Source organism: Brachyistius frenatus, unplaced genomic scaffold (genome assembly GCF_029030835.1).
Source record: "Brachyistius frenatus isolate BFR_SWC_R1_liver_20210118 unplaced genomic scaffold, ASM2903083v1 Contig_92, whole genome shotgun sequence".
Lineage (NCBI taxonomy): Eukaryota > Metazoa > Chordata > Actinopteri > Embiotocidae > Brachyistius > Brachyistius frenatus.
The window spans coordinates 832,501-850,000 of NW_027210691.1; the positions used below are offsets into that span (position 1 = coordinate 832,501).

Here is a 17,500-nt window from a genome sequence, read left to right on the forward strand (position 1 = left end):
TGAACTGGAGGACACACAGCTGGAGGTTGCACAAATGTATGCACACACACACACACACACACACACACACACACACACACACACACACACACACACACACACACACACACACACACACACACACACACACACACACACACACACACACACACACTGAGAAGCTCATCAACTCAAACCTATGGAATGATGCCCATAAACTCAGACACTCTCTAATACATACTGTTAAAAAGACTTCAAACACAAACAAACAAACACACACACACACACACACACACACACACACACACACACACACACACACACACACACACACACACACACACACACACACACACACCCCTGATTACCATCCTTCCATTTTAAAGCCCTTTTAAACCCAGGTCACCTCTATTACTTCAAAATGAGCCGTCACTCGTCAGTTCGTTCAGACTCTGCGCTGTTATCCCTAACGAGGCCGCCGTGACCTCGCCGTGACCTTGCCCTGACCTCGCCGACCTCTCAGAGTTAACTCAAAAAAGTAAAAATTCGATTCGTGGAGGTCCGCTGAAGGAAGGAGGATTCATCTGAAGTCTGTCGTGACGCGGAGACACGTGAGGTCAGAGGTCACGGCAGCCAGGAAGGGGAGTACTTTAAACACACAATACAAGACAACAACATTATTTGGGACTTCGTTTAAACGGGTGAGGATTAGTCTGAGGCTGAAACTCATGTTTAGGGCCAGATTTAAACTCTTTTTGTTTACATTAGTTTTCAATTTGACTTCTCAGGAAGTTAAATTATTTAAAGCTGAATTGAACTCTGATTATTATTATTTTTTAATATTTAACGAGTAGCAGAGATGCATTCAAATTGAAAACAAACAACAATTTATTGGAAATGTTCAATAGTGAGTGAAGGTCAGGACAAAAAAAGAGACAAAAAAAACCTGTCTTATTTAAATGTTTTGCACTTTTCCAGGTCTGTTTCTCTGAATTACTTCAGCTGTTCTCATTTAGTACATTATGAGAAATTATATTTACAAGTGCATAACAAATGCAGACGTATTAAATTAGTTAATGCTCCATTTAAATGCTCCCTGTTACTATATTATGCAAAATTATGACATTATGTTTTCCTCTTACTGTATAAACCACAGATGCAACATGCAGACGTTACTGCTAACGAGTTAATGCCTCGACTGCGCTGCTTTTGTCCGTCACTTTGTTAAAAATATATTCATGTTTTTCCAAACCTTCATTAGAAGACTCACCCAGAGTTGAATTCACCTTCTCGACAATCTACGAGTTTATTAGAATAATCATCTCCTCCATACGAGTGAACTTAGACCGCCTGTCAATCAAACTGTAATTATTACAGTTTTCTAAATGTGACACAGCCTTCATTTTTCAGCATCCTTTCCTCCATGGCGAAAAAAAAAGTACAAAATAACTACGAGTTTTATGAATTGCGATTCAAGGCTGCATTTTTAGTATTTTGACGAAGTAAAAAGGGACGTTTTCCGTCCTTCAAACCTGAGCAGCAAAAAAACAACCCGAAGCAGAGGGACGAACGAGGGTGGCAACAGGAGAGGAGAAAAATCCCTACTTTTGTCTATAGTAGCGTCGAAGTCCCTCGTGACTGCGTTGATTACAGCCGACTGAATGACTCATTAAACCCCGAGTGAGGCAAGGCCTCACGACGCCCGGCTTTTTTGTCAGATGTGTTGTTTTTACCGCCATCATAAAGGTCTGATTGAGTTCTACAAAGACACGTAATCATATACCGCCGGGGCTCGAATCAAAGAACACCTGGAACAAACGCAATGCTTTCACACACACACACACACACACACACACACACACACACACACACACACACACACACACACACACACACACACACACACACACGTACATCCTAAGAACTCCATGATTGTCCATTCACCGACATCCCGACTCATTGTGTTCGGTGCAGGGCCGTGTAATTGCTGTGTGCAGTTGGGGGGGTTGGTCTTAATGATGAGCGTGCGCCCAACACTGCGGCTGAAACACTGAAGCGGTGATGCATTCAATGTCCGCCCGCGGGAGCGGCCCCTCGCCAAGCGTTTGCATCATCCACTTCAAATTTTATTTTTACATATCCATGAGGAGAATGGGTTTTTAATAATGTCTCAGTAGGTCAGTCTGTGTGTCTGCCAGTGTGAAGTCAGTTTAACTTCATTGCTTGTTGTCTCTCTGCAGTTCCCCTCGCTCACAAAGTTTCTGTGCTTTCTTTTGCAAACACTCCCGGACATGAATGTCTCTGGTCTGTGATTACATCGCTATGCTGTTCTTTTCTCTCTCTGCTTTCCCCTCACTGGTCAAGGCTCTGGCCGCCCACCTCTGAGCCTTTCTTCCTGTTAAAGGGGACTTTTTCCTTCCCTCTGTTGGAAAAGGAGCTTTGCACAACAAGCCAACGTCCGTCTGTGGATTCAGTCTCGTAAACCCAGACTGAATCCATGATGCTGAGATGTCTCACACGGATGAGAACATTTAAAACATTTACACAGAAGTTTAGACGATAAAAGAAGAGAAAAATAGAATCGCTGTGGAAGGAAGATTTTCTCTGCACTACTTTTCCATCTCGTGTCATGTGGAGAAGATGTGTGGTCAGGAAGGATAATAAAGTCTTCGCTGCATGCTGACAAGTATGGTGGGACGCTCAGCTTTAACATGAGGCAGAGATTATGAGAATGAACTTCTGCATTTAAGTGCACCATCAGTCCTAAAGTGGGGTCATCTGGGCCGGTTCTTAACGTCTGCAGCGGTCCAGCAGCCACCGCTGCACAACTATATTAAACACAGTAGAGGAGTGGGTCCATGAAACAATAACATGCCCAGATCAATCCCTTTACAGGACAGATTATTGGATTTTAATTAGATTTTATACTTCTCTGATACAGTCTCATTCACTGCAGTGTTACGAACACTAATAGTTCCTACAAAAGACCATAAAAGACTGTAATAATGCTCATAATATTTTCACAATGTGATTATTGCACGAACTCCTTATTATTGTTCTTTATTGGATTCCTTTCTGCTTCCGAACTGTGTGGTGGACTCGCTTGGAGTTCACACAAAAACCACGATTCAGATGAAGTGAACAAGTGGACTGATGCGTTGGATGAAACAGCAAAAACTGCACAACAAAAACATTAATAAAGAGCAACAAAAGTCCCGTTTAATGCAGATATGTGTGTGTGTGTGTGTGTGTGTGTAAATGCACTGCAGTGATTATCCAGAGCTTTGATATGCTTGTACACACACACACACACACACACACACACACACACACACACACACACACACACACACACACACACACACACACACAGAAGGCCTTTTCATATTGCTGTTAGCTTTGTTTCAAAACTATTGTTCTTCTGTGAGTCTAATTAGAACGGAGGCTTTAGTAATGTGAAGTGGGCCGCTGAGCCAGGCGGGTGAACGAGGGGCCGGCACAGGACGGCGGCGTCCTCGTTGTCCCCCACGAAAACTTTGGGTTTGTACTGAGGTGCTTAAACACAGTAAAACATGTGACAAGTGCATAGTGGAGAAAAAAATATACAGGAAAGGCTGAAAATATGTTTAAATCAACACCTGAAAGCCTGAATCCAGGTTCATGTTGTTACTTCTGAAATTGTCAATTTCTACGGGAGTCTTTTCTGTTTGAATGGATTCTAGTTTCTGCTTTGTTATCCTTATTATTTCCCTTATTTTTATTTTCCTCGTTGGTCCAAATTGAAATTCAACCCTTCATCTTCTTCTCATGTCGTGTGTTGCCCCGGCTCATTTTTCTTCTTCTACTGTTTAATGAGTAACGATACGCTGCATCAGCTTCCTGTAATTAGTCCGAAATTGTCCAACATATGTTTTTCCAAACGAACCGCGGTTCAGTTTGATTCACACAGTTTGACCTCTTTTGGTCGCACCAAATCTCCAACCAACTAATAAGAAGGAGTGACTTTAGCTAACAACACCGAGATAACTGATGGACACATTTTATTCACTTTGGATTTGATGAGAGAAGTTGAATGGGAGTCTATGGAGCCGGAGGCTTTTTGGAGCCGACCTCTAGTGGCACTCGCTGGTATTGCAGCTGAAGATACTTCTGCATCGGCCTCACTTTTCAGACTCGGAAGCTACATCCACTTTTATATCCAGTAAGTGGTGTAAACAATGTGAGGCACGTCAGAGACGTTTCCTCGTAGTGGACGGGCAGGTGTAATACACATTTTGCTGGGATACTTTGCTGTCACAACTGAACAAGGTAGAAAATTCCCTTTAGAGATAAGACTTGACACAGTAATCAAAGAGAATCGGCACACAGTGGAACGTCTCACTGAAGTATGGAGACAGATTTAACAACCCCGCAAACCCGAGACAGCACAAACAGTAGATCATCTGACGAAGGAGAAGACATACGATGGACAATTATCTAAAAGATATGGACACACTGGGCCCTTTAACCAACACAGATGTACAAATATGAGGCTGTTAATCAGACACGGGCACACACCGGGGCTTTTAATAAAGGTATGGATGAGGCTATTCATCACAGCGATGGGCTCACTGGGTCTTGTTATTAAAAAGGTGCTGATGCCTGCTGCAATGTAAACACAGACACACTACAGGCTCTTTGTCGGCTCTGTGGCGCTGAATGAGATACTAAAGGTCACGCACACAATCAATGCCGCAATCACACCGACACAAAAGATCACACACCTCCACTGTTTTTTAGCAAACCCAAATGATTTCCAACGTCGTCGTGCTTCCACAGTTTCACAGCACAAAGTCAGCAAAAAGGGAACAAAAGAAGGTAATGGAAAGATTATGACCCGCCTAAAATCAGCAGTGATGTCATCGTTGGTTTGTGAACGTTATGAATCCTCCAGTTCAGATTCTGTCCGTCACCATCTTTGCTAATTCGGAGCGGTTTGGAGCAGGAAGTGACCATATTTGGACGAGCTGGGGGAGGAGCCAGCGGTGGATCTGACCGATCTGATTGGAAACCCGACGATACTACGTCCTGCCCACCGATAGCTGTAACCTGACTGCACCACAGGCCTGTCAATCAAACAGACACGTCCCATATTTGATGAGAGAAGTTGAATGGGAGTCTACGGAGTCGGAGGCTTTTTAGAGCCGACCTCTAGTGGCACTCGCTGGTATTGCAGGTTAAGACAGCTAAGAACACTTTTATATCCAGTCTGTGGGTATAACATAAAGCATTTCCTGACATTTCACCTCAAAGTAAATGAGTCCAGTGTCCACTGGTCAATTTAAATGAATCACATTTTGTTCATGTGAGACATTATCACGCTGGAGATTAAAGGCTCCTATTTATAGTCCATGTTATAAACAATAAAAAAGATTTTGCGTACATTACATGCAATACATGCCTGCTGATCCCATGTGACCTCCTGCTTCAGTCAAACTGTTCATCACTGACTCAGCACACGTACGTTAATTCTGAATATATTTGTCCTTTGCAAACACTCGTTTTTATACATAAAGTCTCGAGCGTCTGTTTGTGCCACTTTAATACTTTTTTTTTTCTGGGGCTGTTAAGCGCTTAAGTGGCCCACCTTCATGTTTTATGACTTTGTAATCAAATCCATTGTGTCCAAATCAAATCTATTCACTCACTGGGGGCAGAAGGAGATGCAATAAAGAGTGGGAAATAAAATTTAGAGGCACTGAAACAAATTAAATAGGTTGAAGCAAGGCATTAAGAATGCTCTTTGATTTTATTTCAAGTGTGTGTTTGTGTCCCTGTTTGCATTCAGACTCATGTAAGTAGATGTTTGTGTGTGTTTGTTTCATCTGGTGGAAAATATCATCGTAGATTTTTTTTTTTATATGACCTGCAAATAAAAAAAAAAATAAAAAAAAGATGGGAGATATGAAGTGATTTATTGAGCCTGCTCTGTATGGATCAATGGACTATTTGATTGATATGCATACACACTATGTACTTTATGTGCTGAAGAGCCATTAAACACCAGGCAGCGGTGCATAACCTCATGTTTAATACATAATCCTAAAAGGACTATGAGGGATACGGGAGCTGATTTTGTCCCTGAGTTTTTCTAAAAAGAAGCAGTTGTGCAGCTGTGATGAACGATAATGAGTTGGTTAAAAAAAAATCACCCCGTTATCACGGCAAAGCGTGAAATAGACACGCCCATCCACTACAGCAAAACGTGAGAGAGCCACGCTTCGGGCTGTGTAGGCGGGAAAGTTAAACGTTTTGTAAGCGTGAAACTCACAAGCACGTAAATGTCACGTGACAAAGGATCATGTGACCGACATACTGCGACGGAAACGGAGGTGGCAAACGAGGTTTGAATCCCGGAAGTGACAACGTTGTCCTTGAGTTGTTTTTTGTTCTTTAAACTCCCAACCAGGTAATTTTTGCTAATAGTTTAGTTTTCTCCTAAATCACACGGCTGAAAGCACACGGCAGGTTTCATTTCCCTCCGCTGTAGGAAAAACACGTAACTGTCACACCTACATGTAGTCAAAGCGTGCCTATTTCACATTTTGCTGTCGTGGACGAGCGTGTCTATTTCACGCTGGGATGCCTGAGATTCCATGTTTTGGTGGGTCAGCAGCAGTGAACGAGGAGAGCTGCGTTGGGACGGGAAAAGAGAGAAACAACCCAACAGCCACCAAAAGAAAAAGAACAAATGTATTAAAATCAATTAAATTGTTAACGTTATTATATAATTGTTTCGGCTGTTTGTTGTTTTGCTCGAAGGGACACGCCGTTTTTTGTACGAGGTCATCAGATCGTCAACAATCCAAACTGTGTCTATCTGTCATGGAAATTTCCCATTATCTGCTCACCTGCCCGTCCATCTGCCCACCTGTGTGTGTGTGTGTGTGTGTGTGTGTGTGTGTGTGTGTGTGTGTGTGTGTGTGTGTGTGTGTGTGTGTGTGTGTGTGTGTGTGTGTGTGTGTGTGTGTGTGTGGCGCTGAACATACGCTCGGGGAACAGAAAACACACAAACACACACACTTTCCTCGCAGCAGGATGAGATCACACACGAACGCACGCACACACACACACACACACACACACACACACACACACACACACACACACACACACACACACACACACACACACACACACACACACACACGGTTGTTGTGGGAAGGTCAGTCCGGCTGTGCGGTTGGACGGCGGACGGCGGCCGACAGGTGTCACGCAGCACCAGGTGACACACCTTGTTGTTGTTCGCCCCCTTTGTCAACTTGAACCGAAGCACCTCACGCAAATACACACATTTATGTTCAGGTGTGTTTGTCTGCTGGTGTGTGTGTGTGTGTGTGTGTGTGTGTGTGTGTGTGTGTGTGTGTGTGTGTGTGTGTGTGTGTGTGTGGTGTGTTTTCCAAATAGCTATCCAATTAAAACCAGTTAATTGTCAGCCTTTATTTTTTTATTTTTTTTATCTTTCATGTTGCAGTAAAATGAAAGAACTTCAAAACTGTCTGTCAGAGCAGGAAGAATTAACGTTTAAAGACCCTGATACCTAAATATAAACAAGTCTGGATTATTTCTAGCATTACGTGAAATACATAAACACCCTCAGTGTCAAAACACGACAAATATTCCAAAGAAATTACTTTTAAGCGCCAAACTTTAGCACGTTGTCAGAAGCTCTTAACGTCAAAACATCTGAGAAGTCCTTTTTTTTTCTGCTCTTCAAAAGTACTTCAAACATCTCCGACTTCCATCAATTAGTCCGACACCGACGGCATCCGTAACATCCAAACACAACCGCGCTTCGTTCACACCGTGTTTCCTGACGCTGCAGCCGATACGCAGCCGTCGTTAGAAATCAGAGACTTGAGAGCAGGTCCACGATTCTTCGCCACTTCCTGTTTACGGCCGATAACCTCAGCAGGTGCAAAAGGTAAATACGTGTGTGTGACAGGTGTGACAGGTGTACTACAGGTGTACTACAGGTGTGTTACAAGTGTGTGACAGGTGTACTACAAGTGTGTTACAGGTGTGTTATAGGTGTGTTACAGGTGTACTACAGGTGTGTGACAGGTGTGTTATAGGTGTGTTACAGGTGTACTACAGGTGTGTTACAGGTGTGTTACAGGTGTGTTACAGGTGTACTACAGTTGTGTTACAGGTGTGTTACAGGTGTGTTATAGGTGTGTTACAGGTGTACTACAGGTGTGTTACAGGTGTGTTATAGGTGTGTTACAGGTGTACTACAGGTGTGTTACAGGTGTACTACAGGTGTGTGACAGGTGTGTTATAGGTGTGTTACAGGTGTACTACAGGTGTGTTACAGGTGTACTACAGGTGTGTGACAGGTGTGTTATAGGTGTGTTACAGGTGTACTACAGGTGTGTGACAGGTGTGTTATAGGTGTGTTACAGGTGTACTACAGGTGTGTTACAGGTGTGTTACAGGTGTGTTATAGGTGTGTTACAGGTGTACTACAGGTGTGTTACAGGTGTACTACAGGTGTGTGACAGGTGTGTTATAGGTGTGTTACAGGTGTACTACAGGTGTGTTACAGGTGTGTTATAGGTGTGTTACAGGTGTACTACAGGTGTGTTACAGGTGTACTACAGGTGTGTGACAGGTGTGTTACAGGTGTGTTATAGGTGTGTTACAGGTGTTACAGGTGTGTTACAGGTGTGTTATAGGTGTGTTACAGGTGTACTACAAGTGTGTTACAGGTGTGTTGCAGGTTTTTAGTGCCTGAGCTGCAGTGACACAAAACAAACTGACCTTCATTCACTTCCCTGCGGCTGTGTGTACTGCGTTTACTGTATACACTGCAGGACCGTGTGTACCGTGTGTACTGCAGGACAGTGTATACCGTGTGTACCATGTGTACTGTGTGTACCGTGTGTACTGCAGGACAGTGTGTGAGTTAGTCATATTCTATATGTACTGGTGTTATTTCCTCCCTGGTGTCGCCACGTATGACCCGAATGTGCACGTGTGATTAATGAGTGTCCTTGAAAGGGGAGAAGGTCTTCAGGAATCTGTGCAGTATGAAAATAATTAGCAACTTGAACGATGATATTTACGCAGGCTGAATGAACACAGGGTCCGGTCTGTGATTAAAGGGCTATTCTGTAAATCCAGTGTATAAGACAGTGACTCTGTACATGCCGTCAGTAAAACACACGTTCTGATTTAATACCAACACGCTCGCATGTCAAACATTCCTGAACCGCCCAACGGGAGGAGATTTTAAAGAAGACTGTGGCTCCTCACAGGTATTACGCAACTGTGAGCTAAGACACAGGAGATAAGATGTCAGCGAGCTGCATGGGGGGCAAATAATGAGCAGAGAGACGGAAACCAAGACAGAGATTCTTTATAAAGGTGTAACTTAAGAAAAAAACAAAAAACAGGAAGAAAAAGAAAAATGTGAAGAAGAAGAAGCGTGCGAAGCGTATACATGTACTGAACGTGAAAAGAAAGAAAGAAAGAAAGAAAGAAAGAAAGAAAGAAAGAAAGAAAGAAAGAAAGATCATTATAAAAATGAACAGCCGAGAGCAAAAAGAACGACGGCGGGATGGAGGGGAGGAGGAAGAACAGGACAAACAAGAAGAGAGGAAGAGGAGGAGGAGATAAAAATAGAGGATGTGTGCAGTGAGCTGTCAGCGATGGAAGCGCAGTGAATTCAGCTGGATGCATCAGACCAGGTGCTGGTCGTAGCCTCGAGCTCCCAGCATGCACCTCTCTTTGTGTTTATGCTGACTGGGAGGAAAAGTTCTCTGTTGAACAACAATGAGGAAAAAAACCCAGAGGGGCTGATCTTCTACTGATGGATTAACACACACACACACACACACACACACACACACACACACACACACACACACACACACACACACACACACAGTTTATCTGCATGCAACAAAAGTTTGCTCAAACGTGATTGGTCGACTCTACTTTGGCCGGAGATACACTCGCTGTAAACAAAGTATTCACACGTGCACTTGACAGCTGCGTCTGCTGGCAGCGTCGGTCATCCTCAGAAATTAAACCCGACGTGTACGCAAGATGCAAATATACAGACGACCTGAAGGGGGCAGTATGGAGCTGAGACAGTCAGGATCCTGCAAAACGAAATGGAAACAGTCTCTGGAAACACACACCTGTCAGAAGCAGTAAACTGAACATCTGGATCACTGCAATGTTCCCTTTTGTTATATTTCAACCTTACACAGCCACAGGGAAGAGAAGGTGGAAGAAAAATGTAGCAGGAGCTCAAGTTTAAAAACAAAAATTGCTCGTGAGATGGATTGTTTCCTCCGTTCTCAGCAGCGTTGTGCTTTTTCAATCTGTGTTTTATTCTTATCTGAGATTCTTACAGATGTCTCACCAACAGCTGTGATTTAATATTTTGCAGCTCCGAGTTGCTCCTCTGTTTCTTTCATGCAATGCATTGTGGGACCAGACACATTGCACTCATCATGTATTCATACTGCTTAATTCTGTGTTGGTGTTCCCACTGGGAAAGCATCTGTCGTGGAGAACAACACACCTGAAGGTTGTCTGACTTGTTCATATCTGCGTGGGCGGGAACTTTGACTCTCACGACGTCCTCAACAGGAAGTGAAGCAGAAACCGGGAAGCGCTCGTTTTGTCAGCCGCCACGGAGACTCGTTGAGAGGCGGAGCTGTCCGTTCACAAAAGACACGCAGAACCGAAGTGTGTCACCGAACCCGAAGCTCAGACGGACGCTCGTCTCCAGAAAGACCCGATTCTGTCGCAGCTCGCTTACGTAAAGTCCGAAAAGGCTGGCAGGAAGTGAATCAGCAGGAAAAAGAAAAACACATAAACACAAAATGGACGGGACTTGTGTCGACATGAAGAGACAACAACAATTTTAGAGGAAACTGGGTTCTTTCTGTGTGAAGAAGGGTTGTTGTTCTGTTGTGGTGCTTTGGGCTGAGTGTCACTCAGCCAGATGTCTCAACGACAGAAAACAGCTGCTCTGCTGAAGTACCCTTCAGCAAGACACGGAGGAGAACTCAGGCAGCTGCTGAAGGTGCAGTCGGACTTCAGTCGGACTTCAGTCGGACTAACGGGCTTATTAATAAGAAACCACGGACTGTGTGTAAAAGTGGACGTAAAAATGGTTCTGATCCAGAAGTGTCTTCAGCTGCAATACCAGCGAGTGCCACTAGAGGTCGGCTCCAAAAAGCCTCCGGCTCCATAGACTCCCATTCAACTTCTCTCATCAAATCCAAAGTGAATAAAATGTGTCCATCAGTTATCTGAACTGGAGGCTTCAAGAATGAAGAAGAATTGATCAAATTCAATCAATATTTAACAAATGCGTTCAACACGTTTCTACTTTTATTCCACTCCAGTGTAAAACGAACAGGTCGTACACACTTGTACGGTTGATATTGTTTAAACTGTCGTCTGCTCCCACTGCGCTGCAGTTATTCCAGAGCACAGCCGTCCAATTTGTTCATCTGGGCTCGTAGCGAGCGCTCGTCCCTTCGCACACCTTCACTGAATTTGTGGCTGAATCCCTGCAGATCTGCTCAGCAGCTTAACTCTGACCGGGCTGTGGCGAGGGAAAAAAAGATAACATCAATTCCTCTCCAGGAGGTCATATAGGATCAGAGGAAGAATAAAAACCGGGCAACGCTCTCAAAAACAAAAATCACAAGAACTAAAATGAAACCTTAGAGTTGAGAGAACTTTTTATCATAAATTTAAACCGGTTTAATGAATGAATTGGCTCCTTTCTGCATAAAAAGGCCACATGTATGAACACCTCAGGTGAAAACAGGAGAACTAACTGTCCATATAAACAGTTTCAGTCATTTTTTGGAATACGGGGCCATTTTATTTCGGAAATTTTCCAAACAACATCATGATTCCTCCGAACAAGAACATAACAAGTGGAAAACAAAGTTGGTATAAAAACATCATTTCTAGCCTGAACATGATGACTCGTCTGTAAAAACAGCTTTTTTAATCCGTTGAGCGAATTATCTCCAAGACTTTTGTTTCATGATTTAACTTCCTGAGTTTATTTTTTTCTGGGACTTTGACTCCAGTAGCCAATCACATCTCAGCACGCACACCTGTCAGCTCCGCCCAAGATCTGCCCGACAGCGGGGGAAGAAGAAAGTGCTGAAATAATACCTGTTGCTTCGTATCTTCATTTACATCTGTGTGGATGTTTCTGAACAGACGGGGCGGCGACACGTCGGGAGAACAGTCTTCACGAACGTATTGTCTCTACTGCGTTTATTAAATCCTCTTTTCTTTTCCCGCCTCTCCTCCCCTCTGTTCCTTTATTTATTCATCCCCTGAGGTTTCTGTTCTGAAGCGAGCGGAGAAGATGGTTTTTCTTGGTTCCCATTAGCAGCGAGCTAAAAGCTGTCAGAGACCGAGAGACTTTTTGTTCAACGCCGGGACTCTGCAACCAAAACCCTCGCAGCAAAAAAAAAAAAAGAAAAGAAAATGGAGTCTACTTTAATGTGGCGACATAAAACCGGGAGAGAATAGATATGAATAGATTCAAACTGATGAGAGTCTGAATACCAAATACACACATCACACAAGTTATTCCTGCAGCAGAGCTGTTGTTCTGCATGAAATGACAAAATCTGAAAATTGCCATTGATTAACATGTTTAAAAAAAAAAGAGAAGAAAGAAGTCTCTTCAACTTGTACAACTTTTATAAGCGTGCACAAAGATTTTCAAAACTCTATTTCGGTATTTCAGGGTCTTGAAGTCTTTGCTGTTAACATCAGTGATTTCAACATTCTGATTCTAACAACTGCGGTCTAATTTTTTTTTATTAAATACAACAAATATTACATTTTAACATCTCATTAAAACTGATGTAAAAATGTGTTGTTATTCATTTGAATGTTTCAGAAATAAAGTCTATCTGTGTTTAAACCCATCGAGTGATTTCACGTCTGACTAACGTTAGCTTGACGCAGTGGGACTGGATACTTGTGAAATCTGGTTCGGTTCATCATCTGACATGTTTAGAAAGCTCTGGATTACATGACTGCTGTATGAAAGAAAGATCCGAAAATCCCAGAAGTCACAAGTCGGTTTTCTCGGTCTCTTTAGTTGCACGTCTTGAAGGATTCTAACAAAACCAGCACAATATTTTTAGATCATATTTAATTAAAGCTTGTTTTTAAAATTTGCAGTAATACAACTCTTATATTAATCCTCCCATTAACAACTGAGACACTCAGATGGGTTTTGAATATTACAGCAACTAATCAAATTAATTCAAAGTTTCTTATAGCTGCATACGGAAGCTGCGGATATATTTCGTTTTTTTTTGAAGTGGTAACTCCCTTCAGATCAATACATGAGAACAAAAATATGATTCAAGCTGATTCAAGTCCTCCAAGAGTCAGATCGACTCGATGGCGGTGTTACAACCAGCGTGTCTGCAGCTGCTTCCAGAGCAACTATGTTATCATGCAGGTCGAATATTCTCCCTCCTTTTAGCTCCGGCTTGGTCTCCACCACCTTCTGAGAAAAAATACGCGTGATATATAAAATAAAAGAACGTGCAAATTGTCACTAATTAAAGTGTTTTAAAAGAGAAGAAAAAAGGTCTTCTCAACTTTTGCAAATGTGCACAAAGATTTCAAATAATCTATTTTGGTATTTTCAGGGTGTCGAAGTCTTTACTGTTAGCATCGGTATCCGAACTCTGACACGCGGTATGCTACCACCTGGTGGTACATAAGAGAGCTGCAGTCCAAAAGAATTCTCTTTTTAATACAGGCAACAGTTATTACATTTAAACATCTCATTAAAACTGACGTATGAAGGTGTTATTAATCATATGAATATTTTAGAAATTCCTCTCTGCAACGCTGACGTTAGCCTGACGCAGTCGGTCTCTGCAGCACAAGCTGAAAACTAACGCAGAGAGAAACTAGGATGTGATTTCTTTTGGACAGTGTTCGGCATTTAAAACATGTTTTGCTTCTCTACATTGAGCGTCGAGTGTAACACGACAGCCGCAGCAACGGCAGGAAAGGGCTCTTTTAATTTGGGAGGAAATCTCAACAATGCCGGAGCTGTTGTGAAAAATCTTGCTCACAAAAGGGGGAGCTGCATCTTCACCGCAGCTGAAAAGCCATTCAGTCAGCGACGAGGAGGCTGATTTTTGTTCTTTGAAATGAGCAATTGCCAGTCAAATAGCTGTTTGTGCGGTATTGACTGAATGCGCCGCTCGTCTCTGGGGAGCCGACTCGGTCCTTCCGCATCCAAATTGTTTACCAACCGAACAGCAATCACATCATTAAAAAAATGAATCCTGTGATACATTATATATGACGAGACGGCGCAATGAAATTCTGCTGAGATGCTGATAAGTTTTGGATCGGTCGGGAACAAACGGCACAGACGAAGCAGTCTTAAAGTCTGTAAAAGTTCACACGGGGTCTTTTTTAAAAGAAACAAAGCAGCAACAAGGAATGAGGTGAGACGTCTTCACACTCACATCGCTGCTCACATCCAAAAATCCCATAACCGCTATTAGTCTGTGATGGAACCACCTAAACGCTATCAGCAGCTATCTGTTAGTTTTTATTGCCTATAAAGCGCTGTTATTGCCGAGCGGCTGAGCGGAGGAGTTGCTCCGCAATAACAGCTGCTGCTGCTGCTGCAGATATTTGCAGCGTCCTCATCGCCCACTTTTAAGAGGCGGCACAAGTGTCCTTGGTTCGCTCGTCTTCTGCTGGCAAACAGATGTGTCCTTTGCTCACCGGGAACACAATGAAGGTACCAGTACACAGACACACAACAAAGGCAAACACACACACACAGGACAGGATCACACAACCTCACAAAGGGTTTATAGCTTCAAAATTAAACCCGAGGTTTAAGCCCATTACGCTGCGACGACCGGGAACGATCGCCAAAGGGGACGTGGCCAGACCGATGCCGTATATTGACGCGGTAAATGTGCATCTGGGAAACACAAAAGCCACCCAACAGCCTCGCCAGGTTTTACCAGACTATTGCTTAAAAATTGAAAAAGTTTTCTTCACTTTTACTATCGTGTGGGAAATCCATCCCGGTTTCACGGCAAAGCGTGAAATAGACACGCCTCGTTCAACTGAAGCAAAAACGTGTTATTTATGCCAAGCGTAGCTACCGCACTTTTATCTTCTGTGAAGGTGCGTTTCTATTACACACAGAACTTTATGGTAAAATAAAACCATGTGCAAACCCACGTGGTTACGGTTAGGAACAACAAGACAAAACCAAAATAAACGAGAAATCACTTTGACACCTCCTGGATTCGAACCTCGTCCTCCCGCACGGCTCAATACCTCTTTCCTGAATATATATGCGTGTTATTCTCACAGTTGGACTGCAGCGGTCCAGAACATCATCCACATTCAGAACCTGTGAAATCTACTCGGGCTGCATTTCAAGCACAGATCTCATCGACGCTGACGACGGCTCTTTTCATGGATCGAGGCCTTTTTTACTCGACGATGAGGATTTTTCATTCTTATATTTGATTTGTAGGAAAGAGAAACAAGTAATGTGTTTGTAGAACAGCAGGAAAACTCATTTATAATGACTAAAAAAAACACTAGATTAACCAACAAACTATTTCTGACGCTGCTGTCGATGGTTGAAGACTTATTTCGAAACAACTCGGAGGATCCTGTGTGTTACTTTATATTCTCAGAGAAAAACACACACACACACACACACACACACACACACACACACACACACACACACACACACACACACACACACACACACACACACACACACACACCCGCGCGCAGGTTTTCCATAAGATCAACATGCCTCTGACACCTTTGTGTATTCTGTCAGTATGACTGTACACACACAGCTGTCTTTCTGTTTGTTTGTGTGTGTACGTCAGACAGCAACACAACCAGCAGACACACAACAAAGTCCAGCACCGAGGCACCAGCCTGTGGTAAGAGATATTATGTGTGTGGTGTGTTGTGTGTGTGTGGTGTGTGTGTGTGTGTGTGTGTGTGTGTGTGTGTGTGTGTGTGTGTGTGTGTGTGTGTGTGTGTGTGTGTGTGTGTGTGTGTGTGTGTGTGTGTGTGTGTGTGTGTGTTGGCTTTGTCAAAGATCCATTTCAATTCTGGAAGCTTCAATATTTATCAAATAGAGACGCAGGTGTCGGACGGCTGAATCTGAAATTACCACCGACGATGTAGAGACAGATTTGAATTTTTTTTCACCAAATCAAATCAAGTCCTGCATTAATAATAATAATAATAAAATAATACTAAAACCCCTTTAGAGAACTGTAAAGTAAACCTACCTGGTTCAGAGGATTTCAGTTTGTCTTTATCGACGGGAGCCAATCAGGACGAAGTCCCGCTGCGACGTGGTGACTGAATACGATCTGCAGCAGCCTGAAAAGACACGAGAGCATTTGTTGGTACGTGAACAATACAAGTTCTTATGAAACATCTTCAGTGCAACAGTCTGAATGTGCACGATTATAATACAGTACAGTGAACACAACATGGGATTGGATTAGAAAGATAGAAGAAGATCTAAATGTCCATGAAAAGATGGAGATCTGTGGAACCATGAGATCCTCTTCACTGCGTCTCATTGTCTGACATCTGAATCAGACATCGGTGCTCGTCTGCAGCACCCAGCAGTCGTGTGAATAAAGGCAGCTTGCCCCATTTCTGAATTAACGTCCTTACTAGCAGCCAGAAATTAGGCTCAAAAACAAACCGGTTATGTAAAAGGACAATCGTGGTTTGGTTAAAATAGTCGTGCCTCATGTGGTTGAAGCGATCGAAGGTTCACAGATTAAAAGAAACACGATCGGTTTGAAGCAGGAAACAAACATGTCAAATGTTTCGTCGACCCCGACCTCCTCCCTATGTGGACTTTGAGGCTCATTAGCACTTCACCCGCCTCCTACAGCCTCACAGAGCAGCTCCTCTTTAATATGGAATATTTCCTCAGGAAGGTAAATAAAGAAACTAAAGCCCATATGCATCTTTTAATCCCCTACCAGGATTTACTAGTTTTCATTTTCTTAACATGCAGAAAATAACAAGCAGATGTCTCTCCATCCTTCAGAGAACAACAGACCTGAAAACGCTGAGATATTGAACACTATTAAAGGACCTGTTGAGTATTTCTACAATACATGAATATCTTCCACAGATCCACAGCGAGTTTAAATAACCTGCAGAGCAGATGAGTTAATAACAGTTCATATTCAGTTTAACTGAACTGTGTAGGTTTCATATCACAGGTTGCAGCGCGTTAACATGACCACAGGTCATCTTCCAATCACTCAGAACACAAACCCCGTGTGTGTGTGTGTGTGTGTGTGTGTGTGTGTGTGTGTGTGTGTGTGTGTGTGTGTGTGTGTGTGTGTGTGTGTGTGTGTGTGTGTGTGTGTGTGTGTGTGTGTGTGTGTGTGAAACTGAATCCAGACTCATCAAA

At 43.0% G+C, this 17,500-nt stretch overlaps 1 protein-coding gene across 4 annotated transcripts in view; it reads right to left on the bottom strand.

Moving 5' to 3' along the window:
• Positions 1–17,500, bottom strand: part of LOC138627878 (leucine-rich repeat and fibronectin type III domain-containing protein 1-like protein) — a 248,102-nt gene that overhangs the window by 70,044 nt on the left and 160,558 nt on the right. For all 4 annotated transcript variants that reach the window (XM_069710514.1, XM_069710515.1, XM_069710513.1 and 1 more), the window contains one exon: positions 16,347–16,440. The gene's annotated coding sequence lies outside the window, so the exon portion shown is untranslated. The remainder of the gene's footprint in view (positions 1–16,346; positions 16,441–17,500) is intronic.